Here is a 12,684-nt window from a genome sequence, read left to right on the forward strand (position 1 = left end):
CAACTAATCGCGTCCTTCATCTGTTTTCTCGGTCCATCTGCAATACTTCCTATGTAAGTACATTCTGCGGATACAATGCAGCAGACAATCTCCGTTCAATATATCAAAGAAGGAATAACTTAAGGGCTACGCTGCCTATGGTCACTGAACATGCAAATATGCATTAGATTTCAGGAGCTCACCACATGTATTATTTCACTGTGAACCTGAACGGTTATTTAGTGCGGTGACAAAGTAATGTATGAATAACAGGTAATGAGTCATTATCATTTCCTAGACATATTGGTCTGTAGCGCTGCATTTTCCATTATTTTATTATTTATACATTGGAGTATTCAAAAACAGACATATGGGCTTGGGACACACATGGACAAATACAGGTATATCTCTTAAGCCATCAAGTGGCTGTTGTATAGTGTTTTCAAAGTTAACAGCTACCTCTGCTTATGTGGATATATTGATTTTACCACTGTTTTTACCTAAACAAATAGTATGGGGTGTCTAAAGAATAACCAATGTCAGTTGGATATGTCAACCTTCAAATAGAAATCCTCTGCAGAGTTATGAGGCTGACTGCATACTGTACTAGCAGGACTGTATGGACTATATAGGCAATGTGGGCAGATGGCTGAGTAGATCTATATATATTGTATACCAATCACATCATTCTCACAGGAGAAATAATGGTGGAGGTGGGTGGTACATAGTGTGTGATTGAGCATGCAGGTTGTACAATAAGTCACTTAATGCCTCATACATGATGTGCATGTTGGTTTTTGTTAAGTGTAACTATTCCTGATCAGTTGGTATGTCAGTGTCCTATAGCAACTTATAGTATGTTGGACTGTATCTATCAGCTTGTTTAGAAGGTCAGATAACTTGGTAAGTTGTTGTGCACGCCTTCTGCAATGTAGGTACAATGTAGGTACTACACTCTATACCCACACACTAACCCTCCACCATCAGCAATCATCTTATTATTACTATATTGATTAAAATGTACAACTGTTCACCCAGTTTTGACAGTATGTAATGTTACTCACACATTGATTCATGGGCTTAGTTTATGTTTGAGATGTCATTTCCTTGGATATAACGCAATTTGCAGGGGAAAAAAAATTGCAAGTTTCAGATGACAATTATTAGACCAGGCTAGTGTACCCACATTAGCTGAGGCTGTAATGTTATCGCCATGTTTAGGTTTACAGCTAAATCTAATAACATCAAGGTGCCACCAACTTGCCTGTATGTTGTGCATGATCAGTAATGGCAAACAGAATGTGCCCTAAATGCTTTTGACGCTAAAAATAAATAATCTGTAGTCTGCCAGCAGTGAGAAAGCATCTGCTACTTTCAGAATCACCACAGAAACACTGATGTCACGTGTCACAATCAGAGCACCGTGCTCTTCTATCATAATACATTTGTTCTGTATAAAAAGGATGGACTTGTAATCCATAGATTATCTTCATGTGACTTTGTGTTGTATAAAATGGGGCAGATGTTTGAGAATATATATAATTAGAGATAATTATAATCCCACACTGTAAAATTAGGAGCCACTGTTAGTACACAACAACAATAGTCTGCACAATAGTCATTATTTGCATTTGAGAAGACAAGGTGCACACAAGGGAGTGTCTTAGGGCAATTTAATACATTATCTACACTACTTAGTTTCTTTACTGTTACAGTATCTTGTGCAGGAGTTTAAATATCTGCACTGGAGTGAGGACAGTTTGTATTATCTTTTCTAAAGAATTCCCATTTGTTAGTTTATGTGAAATACAGCATAGTTTATCTACATAACAACCCAAAACATATAAACAGGATGTAACTGGTTATATTGAAAGGCATATAAGTATAGACAGACCATTTATGGAACCAAAGGATTAATTTAGGGGGAGCTTTAAATGTAGTCACACAAGACATTAGCATTTTCAGGGCTGAGTGTTCTCAATCCTATCTCAACCATTCAACACAGTAGAATGAATTGACTGTTGTCGTCCCAGCTCTATTGATAGATTATAAACTCTGCCATTTACAAATGCTGTGCAAAACGGTATTCCATGGAATGTCACTGCAAAAGTGGAACTCATAGGTTGTATTGCAAGAACTTTGCAGCTCCGCCAAATGGTCTTAGCTGCCGCAAAACATCATTAACACAAAATGTCACACCAACTTTACTCATTGGATGTTCAGAGATAGTTACTTTCACAAATACACTTGGGATTTTTTTCACAAAATGTACCATTTGTTGTTGCAACCATGCTGACACTCCGCACACCTCATTTTGCTAGCTCCACATATTTTAAGTCCAACCATCTGTGGTCAGACTCTGAGAGAACTCCCTGACTAATGGAACCAATTTGTATTTAAGCAATAGTATTACTGTCACCATTAATTATGAATACATTTTCGGCAAAAAAACCCATACCTGTATTTAAAGCAATACCTATAGGCATGCAGAGCAGTAACTAGAGTGGTGCGATAGGGCACAAAGATGAATAGGGCACCAGTGCTGTTCCAGGGTGCCAGTAACCTCTGTATACTGGCACCCTGGAACTGACAATTACTGACAGTTTGCTTTTATTGTTATTTTGTGTATTAAAACTATATATTTACATGTACATGCTTGCAGCTTGTTTTCTGCCTTTTGGGTTTTTAGACAATATTGTTTTCAGAGAGAACTATTAGAGTACTGTGTCATTTTTACTTTGGTTTATTGTTTTGACAAAGTAATGTTAGATGCCATTACCTTAATATGGATCTCTTTATTAAATGTGAAGCTATTAATGTAATTTGGGGTTGGTATGAATATTTTGTATTGGCTAATAATGTAATGTAGAGTCTCTAATAAATATTGGGGTTAATAATGTAATGTTGGGACTGGGTAGTTATAAATTAAAAGAGAATAATAGGGGCAAGGAGGCATATTTATTAAACATGGGTGCTATGATTTAATTTTAGGGCTTGCGGGAGGAGGGAGGTTTAGAATGTTAATTTCACTCCAGCTTTATAGAAGGTGAATACTACTTGCTTCTTTTATAAAGACGGCCCCAACATTGCAGGATCCAGCCATCAGCAGTTAGTCAAAGCTGCAAGAGCAGGTAGAAGAGCACCTGATTTTGTTAGGAAGTATGTTACGCTTCCCACCCCTAACGGCAGCTTGTATCCTGATGCTGTAACCAGTGGAGGAGGGGTCAAAGTAATGTACTGTACTATACATGCTGCTTCTCCGTCATGTGGGCGGTCTGTGCAGAGCACATTATAAGTTGATGTCACCGCTGCTCTAAACATAGTTCCTTTCCATATGGAGAAGCAGAGGTGGGAATTGCAGTAGGTAGGAACCTGTTGTGAGGGGCTTGGGCACACATGACAATGGGAGGATAAGTTGGGGATAGTGAGGAGGGCATTTAGTACTTATGTTCCCCCACCTTTCTCCCCTTGTAATATACAACATGAGGGGGGGAATTGAAGCACTACTCCTGCAAACAGACCTTATACATAAAAACGCACCTGCGGTTGGCTATGCCTCCTCCACCAATGCTCCACCTACTAGCATATTAAATAACAAAGCAGAGTGCCAATGTTCCCTATAGCGCAGGGCACGGATATATTGAAATATATTAAAAAGAAAGATGTTTCATGTTCCTATACATTCATGGAGTAAGAAGAAAAGTCCTTAGAACTGTTCATTCTGGTTTTAGCATTGTTTGAAAGAATGCACCACAACACAAGTTAGATGCTAGTATCACTTAGATTTACATGCTTTTTACATTCGTTAAGAACGCTCGTAACATTTATAATTCAAACACCATTGGGTTTGTACAGTTAAAATGTTCACAACTGTAGGCCTTTGTCAAATGTTACTTAACTATGTTTAGAAAAAGAAGAATAAATGAACAGAACTCAGTATATCTCTGGCAGGTGCTCATAGTTTCAAAATGCCATTTTTTCTTAAAAGGACTGTAATCTCAACCATTTGTGTTGTTTATTTGTGCATAGCACAGGGCAATGAATAGTGTAGGCATAATTTTATGCTATCCCTTTGTGCTGGTATTGAGCAAACTTATACCTGATATTATGTCATCTTTATAAATGAGGGGGCATATAGGTAATAGTGATTATAACAAGATAATATTTGACTTAAGTTTAAGGTGTTTTGTAGGCAAGCTACAAAAAACCCCATAAATTTCAGAAAGGATACATTTAATTAGCCCGTGTGCTTTCCTCTCCCTCCTACCACAACACTATCTGATAGAGCTCAAAGAGAAGGGCTGTGATTTGCTGGTACAGCAGTGAACTTAATAGCCCAATGCTGTGACCAACATCACATGCTTTTTGTGCACCCCAAAATGCCTTGTGATCAGCATTCTAGAACTCACACTCTACTGTGATCGCTATATATGGAATGGGAGGGTAATGTTATAGGGAAGTATAAGTAGTTACAGAGGTGGGGATAAATGGGTACAAAGGGGGATAATGCTACAGGGAAAGATTAATGGCTACAAGGGAATAATGCCACAGTGAGGGATACATGGTTACGGGGTTACAAAGGGAATGATGCAACAAGGGAGGATTAATGGTAACAGGAGAGGGGTAATGATACAGAGGGGAATAAATGGCTACAAGAGGTATATATGATTACAGAGCTAGAATGAGGAAGGTGGATAATGCTGATTGATAAACAGGAAGGTTGTTGAGAGAGTCCTAAGGATGAGGAAGGAAAAAACACATGAAGCAGGAGAGAATGAGGGGCAAAGGGGTTAGCAATGGGGGGAGATAGCAATGGTGGAGAAAGATGGTGATGAATATAGGCAGAGATGCAATAAATGCACAGAGCAATGCTTTCAGTTTCATTATTTAAATAACAAAATAAGTTAGAAATCATTTCAACCATTATATATATATAATTTTTTTGAAAAATATACATATGTAATCTGCAAACATACATTTATTCATGCACATGTGTATGGATATGGATATATAACATAAGCGGATTACAGTAAGGGCATGTTCATGTAATTGTGCACAGATGTAGACCTACACAGGCACCAGATGAACCTGTCAGAGTCATATCAATTGCAAATACACACTCATGATGATGATGACGGTTGCCAGCATTAGCTAGCGGCTTCTGATTGGCTGATTGTGAATTCAACTCTGAAGAAGACAGGTGCTTTGCGCATGGTTTGCGACTTTCATTCATATGTGAGAGACTATTACATCTACTGTATTAAAGAGAGGTTTTTTATTTAAATCAAGAATAGTGAATGTGGTTTTTCGCTATCAAAACAAATGTTGACAAACTTTTCTTGTTGTTATAACCTGGTTGTGTGTATGTATTTGTAAGTGCATGTATACCGGACATAAATCTGGTACATATGCAGAGCTAGATGTTGTTTTTCTGTTTTAAGAGACTTTATTTAGAGCATATCTTCAGTGTTAAGGAAACCTTAAAGACATTGGGCCTGATTCATTAAGAATCTTAACTGAAGAGGATCCTTATTTCAGTCTCGTGGACAAAACCATGTTTTGCACATAAGTTAAATAATGACTGTTTTTTCATGTAACACACAAATACTTGATAGCTTATTTATACGCTGAAATTTAAAGTCGATATGTGTGTGTTACATGAAAAAACAGTCAGTATTTAACTTATGTGCAAAACAGAACAGTCATTTGCACCCCTTGCATTTAACATGGTTTTGTCCAGGAGACTGAAATAAGGATCCTCTTCATTTAAGATCCTTAATGAATCAGGCCCATTGACAACCTGTTAAGATCTCCTTAAATCCAATAAGAGAGTTTAGAACATGTGGGCCATACAGGCCAGTGTTTTCTAAAATAAAAACATAGAGGCCAAATGGGACATTGTACAAAAATATAAAATAAACACTGTTGCAGGTATATACTAAAAATATAAAAAAAAAAAAAAAGAAACCAATGTGGTAATTAAGAAAATATTACAAGTGATACAAGGGGAAAAAGAGAAGTATTAAAACCCTAAGGGAGCTATTAAGTAAACAAAAGGAAAAACAAGTAAATCTATACAATGGAAATGAGAACAGCAAACATAGAAACCAAAAAACAGGAAATAGGGACTAAAGAGGCATTACATAATAACAAGAAAAATAACTAAATCCATAAAATGAAAATAATGACATAGAATCTGACAAGTTAATTGCGAACGAAAACAAATCTAAATCCCCCCAAAAGCAAGTACATAAATAGCACAGAAAAAGAAATCATAATAAAACATTGATTGTAGCGATTGGTTGACAGAGATAAAGTGAAAGGTGACCTAAATTCATAATAACAGTGGCGCACGCAGGGGGGTTTCTGAGTCTCTAGAAACCCCCCCGCTGCGCTAAGTGGCCACTGTCCTATACAGCAGCGGCGGTGCTGTATACACTACAGTACCGCCGTGGACGCTTCTTTGACAGCACCGCGGCTGCTGTATAGGACAGAGCTGACGAAACGGAGCTGCTGCGCATGCGCGGGCGCATGCGCAGCAGCTCTCTCTCGGGTTGTTGGGGGTTTTTTTTTGGGGGGGGGGGGGGCGGGGGGGAAACCCCCCCCCCCCCGACAATCCTCTGTGCGCCCCTGAATAACCTAAGCACACCATTACATTTTACTCAGGAGGAAGCATAGAAACGTCTAAGCAAGATTAACATACTGTATACTTACGTGTTTGCAGGAAGTTAAGTTTGGCAATAGAAAGATTATTTAGGACTGGCATAAAGCAGATGTGGAACCTAAATTTAAAAAGTGAACAAAATTGGAGCTAAAAAATTATAGACTGGTATAACACCAATCATGGATAAATATTTAATGGGATTCTAAGAGATTTTATTCAGAAATGTATTATAGAAAATAAACTCATGTCACAGTGCAATGCCGATGAAAAATTGTTATTATTATTATGTTTTATTACGTATCGTAAAGGAAAACAAAAATACAAGCTTTTAATACTAGAACATTATTATTGGTAATACAGTTTTAAAAATGTTGAAATTATTACACAATTTATAATTCAACTAAACAGCCAATATTAATACAATATGAACTATTTAAACTGAACAGGACATAACATTTTTTTAATCTGAAAGACATAGACAGAAGGGGAGAGGAAAGAGCAGGTAAAGGGGAACCAATTTTAAAATGATAATATGATTGGGTTCTGTATCACAAGACCCTTATTAGCACACCAGTGGCTCCAGATATCTAGAAATGTATCTTGTGTATTATTTAATAGACTTGGGAGTTTTGCAGTTATCATAATCTTATCCTGTGACTGCCACCATAACATTGTAATCCTGGGTAAAATCAAGATTGTGCCATATCAGAGGTAATGGGGATTTTTGTATTTTGGATTCATGACCATAAATTCAGGGATGTGTTTAAGCAAGAAATGAATATGGTAGGTATTTCAGAGGTTGGCAAATCCACGTGATATATTGTATGTGCAATGGGTTAAAATCAATGCTCTAGATTTGCTTTGTAATTAGACATTATTGGGCTAATTTAGAGGTGAATGCATTTATGCTCCAAATGCACAAGGAAAAACATATTTAAGTGCATATGTCGAATCGGAGGCATTGCAAGATGATGAACAGTATCAGTTGTGCCAGGTGGAAGTTGGGTGTAACAAGTGTACTCAGCTCTCAAAATAGTGTAGAGATACAGCTTGACAGTGTTATTAGTAAATTCTAAAGTTGCATTACCCTGTTTGTACACAATATATTAATGTAATGAAGTACCATATGCACAAGTGAATATTGTCTTGATCGTTATTAATAAATGTAAAAGTTATATTTGCAATATAAAATAAAACTAAATGCAAACACCTTCACATATACTGTTTTCCCTTTATAAAATGAAATTGGATTCTTCTTTCCTGCAGTAGTCCAATGGAAACATCAATTAAGTAACGTGAATACACAGCCATGACTTGATATAGTATAGCACTAACGGAACTAATGATTTAAGTACTATCACCCGGAGGGGTCAATATGCAGGCAGCTCATAGTCATCATTCTTGCATGTAGTTGCACCAGCCTTCCAGCACACGGAAGAAATACGCCTCCTAAAAGGCATGTTTAACTGTTACTATACTCTGCTTATGTCTGCCCCCTTCTGCCTGCCTTGTTCTGTTTCTCCAGACATAAGGGTTCACAAGTCGACATACACAAAAATATTTATACAGATGTATTCATATGCATTTTTGGATACATGCACATCTTATACAAAAGAATCATGTTGTATGTCCAACGCTAAGTAAGTCCCTATGGGCCTGCTTTAGAGTAGACCATGATTCTGTGGTCCAAAGAGTAAAGTTACAGCCACAAAATTGTGGCCCCTTAAGATATGTGCAACTCAAAATACACTGTAAATATGCGGCCAGATCAAGATATGACTTAAGCGCACTTTGATGTGGCCAGAGTAAAGATAAGCAGTCATCATCTTCAACTTGAAGATCCCTTATTTAGGGTAATAATAAAGAGGTATACAAGAGCTTATGGATAAGTATTCATTTCTAATAAAATATTACAACATTCTGGGTTTGTCTTCTTCTTCTTCTACTATTAGGTACATTTGTGGAACTACTTTTCTAGCAGGCCCTGGATGCCAGAGCATGCTAGCACTTGTAGTCCCACAAGATCCAGCATGCTCTGGCAACCACTGGCAGCCATGGGCATGCTGGCACTTGTAGTTCTAGAAATGTCAGCATGCCTAAGTAGTCAATGGCCATGCTGGGATTTTTAGTTTCTCATAAGTACTTAATGGATTTCTTAATAAACTATTACCATAGACACCACCACAGGGTTGACAGGGTGTTATTCAACATGGTTGGTTGCTCTAGGGAACGGTGCCCACAAAAACAAGGTGATTTCACCATGAGCTAACCAGGCTGAGGCTGGTTTTACATGATGACAGGGGGACACCACACATGCCCAGCATGGCATAGCTTGGTGCTGGTTGTTGGTACTACAGAGGGCCTCCTTGCTTGTTCCTCCCCTGCTTTTCCATACCCAGCCCAGACTATAGCCCCTTCTGGGGGAGGAGGACACTTTTTTAATATATTTAAATATTAATCAGCAGCAACAGGTATCTTTACACCAAGCCTTTGGGAGTCACAATAGGTACCCCTCTACTACACGTGCTGTCCCCGACTGTACATAACTTGTGTTTGCCTGCCTCGATCTGCCTCTCCAAACATAGGGGGCTACAAGTGCAAGTTATATTGTACTTTAAAACAGCTGTATTTACTGCACATACAAAGTCTATTTTGCGATCTGCAGTTGGATTTACAGTCAACTCTAAATCTGGCCCTATGTGTGGTAAGCCGACGCCACACTTATCTTTAGTCAGAAATAGGGATGAGCGCGCTCGGATTTCTGAAATCCGAGCCCACCCGAACGTTGCGGATCCGAGTCGGATCCGAGACAGATCCGGGTATTGGCGCCAAATTCAAAAGTGAAACTGAGGCTCTGACTCATAATCCCGTTGTCGGATCTCGCGATACTCGGATCCTATAAATTCCCCGCTAGTCGCCGCCATCTTCACTCGGGCATTGATCAGGGTAGAGGGAGGGTGTGTTAGGTGGTCCTCTGTGCTGTTTAGTTCTGTGCTGTTTAGTTCTGTGCTGTTTAGTGCTGTGCTGTTTAGTGCTGTGCTGTGCTGTGCTGTGCTGTGTTCTGCAGTATCAGTCCAGTGGTGCTGTGTGCTGTGCTCTGTCCTTCTGAGGTCAGTGGTGCTGCTGGGTCCTGTGCTGTGTCCTGTTCAGTCCAGTGGTGCTGTGTCCTGTGCTCTGTGCTTCTAAGGGCATAGTTATTTCCCCAATATTCCCCTGTGTTTAAAAAAATAAAAAAAAGTTTTTTTTATAAAATACCAAAAACTACTTTAATATTTTTTAATTACCACAAAATTTTCACAACCAATCCTGCAGTATAAGCCCATTGGTACTGCAATATTACCAAGTTCACACATTCAGCAGTAAAAGTCCAGTGGTACTGCAATATTACAAAGTTTACACATTCTGCAGTATCAGTCCAGTGGTGCTGTGTCCTGTGCTCTGTCCTGCTGAGTTCCGTAGTGCTGCTGGGTCCTGTGCCGTGTCCTGTTCAGTCCAGTGGTGCTGTGTCCTGTGCTCTGTGCTTCTAAGGGCATAGTTATTTCCCCATTATTCCCAAGTTTGTAAAAAATAAAAAAAAAGTAAAAAAAAATAAAAAAATTAAAAAAAAAAAAAATATATAATAATTATAACCAAATTTGCAAAACCAATCCAGCATTATAAGTCCATTGGTACTGCAATATTACCAAGTTCACACATTCAGCAGTAAAAGTCCAGTGGTACTGCAATATTACAAAGTTTACACATTCTGCAGTATCAGTCCAGTGGTGCTGTGTCCTGTGCTCTGTCCTGCTGAGTTCCGTAGTGCTGCTGGGTCCTGTGCCGTGTCCTGTTCAGTCCAGTGGTGCTGTGTCCTGTGCTCTGTGCTTCTAAGGGCATAGTTATTTCCCCATTATTCCCAAGTTTGTAAAAAATAAAAAAAAAGTAAAAAAAAATAAAAAATTAAAAAAAAAAAAAATATATATAATAATTATAACCAAATTTGCAAAACCAATCCAGCATTATAAGTCCATTGGTACTGCAATATTACCAAGTTCACACATTCAGCAGTAAAAGTCCAGTGGTACTGCAATATTACAAAGTTTACACATTCTGCAGTATCAGTCCAGTGGTGCTGTGTCCTGTGCTCTGTCCTGCTGAGTTCCGTAGTGCTGCTGGGTCCTGTGCCGTGTCCTGTTCAGTCCAGTGGTGCTGTGTCCTGTGCTCTGTGCTTCTAAGGGCATAGTTATTTCCCCATTATTCCCAAGTTTGTAAAAAATAAAAAAAAAGTAAAAAAAAATAAAAAATTTAAAAAAAAAAAAATATATATAATAATTATAACCAAATTTGCAAAACCAATCCAGCATTATAAGTCCATTGGTACTGCAATATTACCAAGTTCACACATTCTGCAGTATCTTGTGCTACATATAATGGAGACCAAAAATTTGGAGGATAAAGTAGGGAAAGATCAAGACCCACTTCCTCCTAATGCTGAAGCTGCTGCCACTAGTCATGACATAGACGATGAAATGCCATCAACGTCGTCTTCCAAGCCCGATGCCCAATCTCGTAGTACCGGGCATGTAAAATCCAAAAAGCCCAAGTTAAGAAAAAGTAGCAAAAAGAGAAACTTTAAATCATCTGAGGAGAAACGTAAAGTTGCCAATATGCCATTTACGACACGGAGTGGCAAGGAACGGCTTAGGCCCTGGCCCGTGTTCATGACTAGTGGTTCAGCTTCACCCACGGATCTTAGCCCTCCTCCTCCTCCCCCCCCCTACAAAAAATTGAAGAGAGTTATGCTGTCAGCAACAAAACAGCAAACAACTCTGCCTTCTAAAGAGAAATTATCACAAATCCCCAAGGCGAGTCCAAGCGTGTTGGTGGTTGTCAAGCCTGACCTTCCCATCACTGTACGGGAAGAGGTGGCTCGGGAGGAGGCTATTGATGATGTAGCTGGCGCTGTGGAGGAACTTGATGATGAGGATGGTGATGTGGTTATTGTAAATGAGGCACCAGGGGGGGAAACAGCTGATGTCCATGGGATGAAAAAGCCCATCGTCATGCCTGGTCAGAAGACCAAAAAATGCACCTCTTCGGTCTGGAGTTATTTTTATCCAAATCCAGACAACCAATGTATGGCAATATGTAGCTTATGTAAAGCTCAAATAAGCAGGGGTAAGGATCTTGCCCACCTAGGAACATCCTCCCTTATACGTCACCTGAATAACCTTCATAGTTCAGTGGTTAGTTCAGGAACTGGGGCTAGGACCCTCATCGGTACAGGGACACCTAAATCCCGTGGTCCAGTTGGATACACACCAGCAACACCCTCCTCGTCAACTTCCTCCACAATCTCCATCAGATTCAGTCCTGCAGCCCAAGTCACCAGCCAGACTGAGTCCTCCTCAATACGGGATTCATCCGAGGAATCCTGCAGCGGTACGCCTACTACTGCCACTGCTGCTGTTGCTGCTGTTAGTCGGTCATCTTCCCAGAGGGGAAGTCGTAAGACCGCTAAGTCTTTCACCAAACAATTGACCGTCCAACAGTCGTTTGCCATGACCACCAAATACGATAGTAGTCACCCTATTGCAAAGCGTATAACTGCGGCTGTAACTGCAATGTTGGTGTTAGACGTGCGCCCGGTGTCCGCCATCAGTGGAGTGGGATTTAGAGGGTTGATGGAGGTATTGTGTCCCCGGTACCAAATCCCCTCGAGATTCCACTTCACTAGGCAGGCGATACCAAAAATGTACAGAGAAGTACGATCAAGTGTCCTCAGTGCTCTTAAAAATGCGGTTGTACCCACTGTCCACTTAACCACGGACATGTGGACAAGTGGTTCTGGGCAAACGAAGGACTATATGACTGTGACAGCCCACTGGGTAGATGCATCCCCTTCCGCAGCAACAGCAACAGCTGCATCAGTAGCAGCATCTACAAAATGGCTGCTCATGCAAAGGCAGGCAACATTGTGCATTACAGGCTTTAATAAGAGGCACAACGCTGCCAACATATTAGAGAAAATGAGGGAAATTATCTCCCAGTGGCTTACCCCA

General features: G+C 39.6%; 1 long non-coding RNA gene across 1 annotated transcript in view; it reads left to right on the forward strand.

Moving 5' to 3' along the window:
- The window catches only part of LOC142100681 (uncharacterized), a 43,738-nt gene that overhangs the window by 491 nt on the left and 30,563 nt on the right, over nt 1-12,684 (forward strand). The window lies entirely within an intron of this gene.

The sequence above is a fragment of the Mixophyes fleayi genome, chromosome 9 (genome assembly GCF_038048845.1).
Source record: "Mixophyes fleayi isolate aMixFle1 chromosome 9, aMixFle1.hap1, whole genome shotgun sequence".
Lineage (NCBI taxonomy): Eukaryota > Metazoa > Chordata > Amphibia > Anura > Limnodynastidae > Mixophyes > Mixophyes fleayi.